Source organism: Salvelinus namaycush, chromosome 16, assembly GCF_016432855.1.
Source record: "Salvelinus namaycush isolate Seneca chromosome 16, SaNama_1.0, whole genome shotgun sequence".
Taxonomy (NCBI): domain Eukaryota; kingdom Metazoa; phylum Chordata; class Actinopteri; order Salmoniformes; family Salmonidae; genus Salvelinus; species Salvelinus namaycush.
In genome coordinates this window covers 999,530-1,006,824 of record NC_052322.1, presented here as the reverse complement: position 1 = coordinate 1,006,824, position 7,295 = coordinate 999,530, and positions in this window count along the sequence as shown.

Sequence of the window (7,295 nt, the reverse complement as noted above, 5' to 3'; positions counted from 1 at the left end):
GGAATGGAACTAAGGACAGGGAAAATCCTAGAGGAAAATCTTGTTCAGTCTGCTTTCCACCAGATACTTGGAGATTAATTCACCTTTAAGCAGGACAATAACCGAAAACACAAGCCCAAATCTACACTGGAGTTGCTTACCCAGAAGACAGTGAATGTTCCTGAGTGGCCGAGTTAGAGTTTCGACTTAAATCTGCTTGAAAATCTATGGCAAGACCTGAAAATGGTTGTCAAGCAATGATCAACAACCAATTTAACAGAGCAAGAATAATTTTTTAAAGAATAAAGGGCAAATGTTACACATTTCAGGTGTGGAAAGCTATTACAGACTTACTCAGAAAGTCTCACTGCTGTAATTTCTGCCAAAGGGGATTCTAACATGTATTGAGTCAGGAAGTTGAATACTTATCTAAATCAAGATATTAGTGTTTTATTTGTCATATACGGTATATACAGTAGATATATATATATATCTTTTTTGAAATTTATTTTTTACAAACGTTAGAATTTATCTTCCGCTTTGAAATTACAGTGTTTCATGTAGATCATTCACAAAAAAATGACAATTCAATCCATGTTAATGCCACTGTAAGACATACAAATGTGGAAAAAGTCAAGTGGTGTGAATACTTTCTGAAGGCACTGTACTACACTTCCATAAAGGTGCAAAAACAGTGCTTTGATCATTCATGAAGGTCCTGTAATGCATTCACTGCAGTCACTGTAGCTAGTGACACTTTATGCACCTGATGTTAAGCTTTGGCAAAATCTTTCTGCAGCAATCTACATGTCATTTGAGCTAACAGCAGGAGTGTCTTCAGAGTTTTCATCTGGAAATGGCTGGTGCTGAGGGAATCATGACAGAGTATAAGACACTGGTCATAGTTAGGACACAAAAAGTAATTACAAGAAATTCCTTGACATACTTATGCATTGTAATGTGATTTAATACTGTGTCTCTGCATGTGTTTGTGTCTGTTATTGTTTTGGAGCAGACGTTGAGCCTCGGGTGAATGACACTGCCCAAAAGTACCAACAAAGCAGAGCAGAGAAACATCTCTTTCACTTTCTACTTCTTCCCTGAGGGTGCACCAGCAGCAGAGGGGGAAGAAACTGCTCTCTCAGACGTGAAACACCAGTTTGCAGGATTACAGACAAAAACATCCACCGCTTCTATAGTACAGGGTTCTGGTTTTGCATTCAACTTCCAAATCACTGTTAGTACACCAGGGCCCGGGGAGATGGAGAAAGAAATTGGCACACCAGTAACCTCCGAGGCTGTAGCCCTTAGAGTCAGAATGCATAACAAGACATTTTTCAGACTGGACTGGTGCATTTAACAGCTGGAGCTGGCTACTCAGAAGGCTACGCCAAAACAGAGTGGGTGCAATTTAGACTCTAGAATCCAGTTGCTTGTGCCTCCTGAGTGGCGCAGTGGTCTAAGGCACTGCATCGCAGTTGCTAGCTGTGCCACTAGAGATCCTGGTTTGAGTCCAGGCTCTGTCGCAGCCGGCTGCGACCGGGAGACCCATGGGGCGGCGCACAATTGGCCCAGCGTCGTCCGGGTTAGGGGAGGGTTTGGCCGACAGGGATGTCCTTGTCCCATCGCGCTCTAGCGACTCCTGTGGCAGGCCGGCACATGCACACTGACATGGTCGCCAGGTGTACGGTGTTTCCCCCGACACATTGGTGTGGCTGGCTTCCGGGTTAAGCGGGCATGGTGTCTAGAAGCAATGCGGCTTGGTTGGGTCATGTTTCGGACGCATGGCTCTTGACCTTCGCCTCTCCCGAGTCCGTACGGGAGTTGCAGTGATGAGACAAGACTGTAACTACCAATTGGATACCATGAAATTGTGGAGAAAAAGGGGTAAAAAAATATATATATATATAAGAAAAATACATAGAATCCAGTTGTTTATGATAAACAGTACATTCAAATGTGAGTTGTTCATAACAACCTTGAATATTTTTTTTTTTACTAGATGGTAATGGATTTACAGATTTTTCCCTTAAAAAATGAATACCAAAGAACATTTTCAAAGTTTAACAAACCATATGAACAAGGACAACTTTTAACAATTTCCACAGAAAATGTTGCAAAAACACATTTACAGGAAGAACTGTACAGATAAAGTTTAGTAACATAATAAAACAGAGGGAGATTTTACCTTTATTATGTTACCAAAGGTAGCCTCTGCACAGTTTTTTATTTAATTTACTGTGTAAATTGTTCTAAGTAATCATTGTGTGTAGAGCTATATGGTTTGTTAAACTTCGTAATTAATGTTTTTTTTTGGCATAAAGTGTATTCTGGCTGGTGATTGGGGAAAAAGAGAAACTCAAATATGAAAGTAGGGGAGAGTGGGGTCAGTTGAGCCAAAGGGGTAAATTGAGCCACCCTTGTTTCTAGGAAACCATACACTAAAGTCATCATTTGACTAACTACTTAGGAAGAGGGCATCATTTCATGGAGTCTGAAGGAAGAAATCACATGGAAAAAGTGTTAAGCAAGTTAGGTCCAAAAAAACTGATTTCACCATGTTAAATTAATTTATTGTGTTGTAGGTTTCATGATGACCGAAGTAGATAATTTTAGGCTTGTTATTTAAGTTGGGGTCTCTATACGCTTCAATATGAGGTCCTAAACCTAACATGAAAGTGCATCCTGGTAGCTGTGTGGGCTAATACAGTCAAAATGTTTGCCTTGGGTTAAGTTCAGCCCCATGGCCATGGGGTAAGTTGAGCCAATGGCAAGTTGAGCAAATGTTAGTGTTTTCTTCGCTGGGATATGAGGAAACAAAAGGGCAATGGCGTATGTTAAAAGTGTTTTAAAAAACGAAGTGTTTGTTAGATGTTAAGCCTGTGTTAAAAGATGCTTAAAATGATTAAAATACATAAAAGCGATTGTGTTGAATTGTGTTTGGGAAATAAAGATAGACATGGTTTTAAAAAGGTAGTGTTAATATTTAATTCAGTACAGAAATTTGTAGGCAGGCAGCTTAACTTACCCTGTCCCACGATTCAACATACCCCATACCCGGGGGTAAGTTGTGCCAAGCTGCCAAGTTGTGGACAAGCTCCATTTCAAAACTGTAATGTTAACATGAATTCTGATTATTTCCAGGGATACACACCATCCTCAAATATACTGATTGTACAAAACATTAAGAGCACCTTCCTAATATTGAGTTACACACGGAAAACTGTTGAGCGTGAAAAACCCAGCAGCGTTGCAATTCTTGACACTCTCAAACCGGTTGCCTGGCACCTACTACCATACCCTGTTCAAAGGCACTTAAGTCTGTCTTGCCCATTCACCCTCTGAATGGCACACATACACAATCCGTCTCAATTATGTCAAGGCTTAAAAATCCTTATTTAACCTGTCTCCTCCCCATCATCTACACTGATTGAAGTGGATTTAACCTCATTATCGGATCATAGCTTTCACCTGGATTCACCAGGTCAGTCTTAATGTTTTGTACACAACTTTTGTTGTTGTTGAAAGATTACTATATTTCCCTTGTTAGAGTAATTCTGATTGTGAACTTACCCCACTCTCCCCTACAGCAAGACAAATAAAAGTTCAAATTTAACCAGGCTTAGGTGAAAAATAAACATGCAGTGTACACTAAATTCAGTAGACTAGAAATACGACCAATGATAGATCGAAATATGTGGCATAGAAATGTGGCAACTAAGCATTCTCTTTTTCTTTTTCAGCAATGACATCAGCTCATGTCAAAGCAGTGGCAGACCCTGCTAAGATGTCAGTTTTCCACAGGAAAGCAGAAAATAAGACAGACACTTTAAATACCCATAAATTCCGATGCAAAGAGTCAACAAGATACTTTTCAGGCTATGACTCCAAACACAAGTTTGTAGAACCAGGAGAACTCAACTTTGGTCTTCACCTCTGCTAAGGAAGAGTTCTGCTTCAACTTCCTCTGAGAAACTATTTTGAGAGTCTTAATAAAGTTCTTTGCTTTGGTCGTGATAATGCTATTGGTCATGGTTTGACTATGTATTGTAAAGCTTTTGATTAATAAAATGTATTATTTGCATAAATATCCTCACTTCGCATGAATTCACTGAAGTTGCATCAATCTACGACCATCTCTACCTTTTGTGGCAGACCAGGGGTTTTTGTCAAGACGTTTACACAGATCAGACACGGACAGAGTTGGATTAGCTCGGTTTCCAGGATGTTCATTTAAATAACAAACAAAAATAAAATAATGGGGGAGACCCTCTCCGGGATACAGTCTTCTGGGCTCCGGGTCTTGCTGTATCCTGTGGGGAACAAACCTGAGCTCCCTCCATTTTCCCTGGGACTGAGCACGACTATAAGGGAGTAATCTCTCTTCCCCCAGTCCCTTCCCCATGTGCTGCCCTTCTGGCAGCCTTTGGGACTTGTCCAGCTCGTGAGCAATCAGCCCCTTGATTACTCACAAACCACAATCATCCCCAATTAGTCCTGGCCGGAGGGCCCGTTAAGACCTGGCACGTCCAGCAGAAGGAGCCATCACCTCGTGATGTAGACTCCGTCTGTCACCAGGCCTCGACGAGTCTCCCCCTGATGGCTAACCTGCTGTACACCACACTTTATTTAAACTGAAAGGTGAGCAAGTCAGCCTTGTCCAGTAACACACCTGTCTTGTTCAGGGAGGTGAAAACAGTTACTAATAATGTGCCCTGGACTCAAGACAAGTGTGTTGTTGGAAAAGAGTATACTATTTCATGCCACAGTTTCTGTTACAACTTGCAGTAAAACTCCTTAATGCATAGCCTCGTACAAACCATCCTGATCTGCAAGCTTACATTCTGTTTTTTGTAAAAACGGCTAGTTGAAGCCGTCCGAGCAGTTGGCTGTAGATGCCCTCACCCACTAGTGACTTGATGCTGACTCTACTTGAGTATGACCCCACTACAGGCAGTCCGACAAGAACCAGACAGATGTATCCTTATCCAGAATTTTATTCTCTAGTTCACCACCACACATATAAGTGATCTTTGTGATTATTGCTGATGCACACACAACACACCCAGAACTAGAGACAGCAGGCCCCCCTGGTTAGGGAACGGTGGGTCCCCCAGGTCAGGGAGCTGAGGACCTAGCAGGGCAGGAAACTTAGGGCCTGACAGGGGTGAAGATTTGGAACCTACTACTAAGACTGAGGACTGCAAACTAGGTATGGTGGGAGGCTGTGAACCTAGCCGAGCAGGGAATTTGTAGCTTAGCGCTAGTATAGTCGATTGGGTGTTGGCTGAGACTGGGGGCTGTGAACTGGCTAGAGGCAGGGACTGCACACCTAGAGGAGCAAATAACTCAAAGCCGAGTGGGACAGGAGACCCAGGGCTTAGAACTAGTGTAGGAGGTTCGGCGTGTAGCACTGAGGGAGCTGACTACTTGCCAATTGAGGCTGGGGGCTGCGGACCAACTGAGGGCAGAGGCTGCCGACTTAGTGGGGCAGAGAACCTGTAGCCTGGTGGAGCAGTGGACTGATGGCCGACTAGAGCTGGAGACAGCGAAATTAGAACGGCTGAGGGCTGGGAGCCTAGTGTTGATAACTTTGGGCCTGACAGGGACAGCAAATCTGGACCTGACAGGGAAACTGAAAGAGGCCTAGAACAGCAGTAGAACTCTGGTCCTACTGGAGAAACTGGTACCTTTGAGCCTAGCGGGGCAGGAGCCTGATGACCCACCTGGGCTACGGGCTGAGGGCCGACTAATGCTGGAGACTGAGGACCTAGTACTAGGGACTGAGAGCAGACAAGGGCTGAGGACTGAGAACCTAGCGCAGGTTACTTGTGGCCTAGCAGTGCAGGAGGCTCAAAGCCTGGTGGGCTAGAGAGCTGTGGACTGTGTGTCTGGAGACTGCGATCCTAGTGCAGCTAATTTGGGGCCTAGTAAGGCAGGAGGCTCTAAACCTGGTGGGATAGGCAACTACCTACCAACTAAGGCAGGGGGCTGCAATCTGAGCAGGGAGAGAGACTGCAGACCTACAGACAGGGCACCTAACTTAGAGCCTGGCAGGGCAGGGGGCTCTAAGGCTGACAGGCTAGGGCGCTGTGTACCCAATAAGGCAGGGGTCTTCGATCCCTTCAGGGCAGGATACTGTGGACCTGACAACGATGCGAACGTGGGCCCTGGCTGGGTAGGATACCTAGGGTCTACTAGTGCAGGGAACTGTAAACCTAGAATGGCAAATTACTGGGGGCCTAGCAGTATGGCAGGAGTCCAGGAACCTAAGTCAGAACAGTATGAACCTGCAACTATGGCCAGAGACTAAAGGCCAGGTACGAACGTAAACTGAAAACCTACAGAGGGGCCAAGATAGACTGGACCTAACGGGAAGGCAGGGAACTCTAGACCTACCATGGGGGCAGGATACTCAAAGCCTATCTGAGGGGCAGGACACTCAAAGCTTCCCTGTGAGGCACGGCGCTGAAGGCCTAGCAGAGAGGCACGGAACTCTAAACCTGACCCTACCAGGAAGGAAGGGAACTCTGACCCTATCGTGGTGGTGGGCAACTCTGATCCTACCAGGAAGGAAGGAAACTCTGAACCTACTGGGAAGGAAGGGAACTCTGAACCTTCCGGGAAGGAAGGGAGCTCTGAATCTATTGGGAAGGAAGGGAACTCTGACCCTACCATGGAAGAAGGGGACTCTAACCCTACCCTGGGGGCAGGGAACTGGACAGCTAGGTCATGGGGAACATCAGGGGTGACTTCTGGTGGGTCCCCCAAGGAGAGAACTGGAGGGCCCCCTGAGGCAAGGTCTGGGAGATCTGGAAGTATCAGAGTCCTTGAGGCTGGAGCTAGCAGGGTGCTAGCAGGCGGGGAAAACAAGAACCCCCTGGTCTGGGACCAGGCAGGGGCTGACAGAGCCAGGAGGAAGGGCTAAGTCCTTGTGGCCACAGGCTTGAAAGACCGGAAGAGTCTGATCCCACCAGGCCGTGACTGGCTTAGGCTCTTGGCCAGGAGCAGGGAGGGGCTCCTGAGAGAGAGCAGGCACCCTCTCGGGCCGGCATCCGATTGGGCACCACCAAGTACAAGCCCTATGGCATCGGCTGGCTGTGGCTCCACAACTGAAGCGGGTGTCTCCTTAACCATGTGGCGCTCTCGAAGCTCTGGTAGATATGGCATAGGCTCCAGCCGGGGGGGGGGGGGGGGGGCTGGAGCAACGACGAGCTGGTGAATAACTGGGCCACCTGTGGAGGTGGCGAATACTCTGGCCAGGGAGGCCTGGAGTGGTGTCTGTTTGGGGAGTATCGGCTGTGGTGGTACTCCAG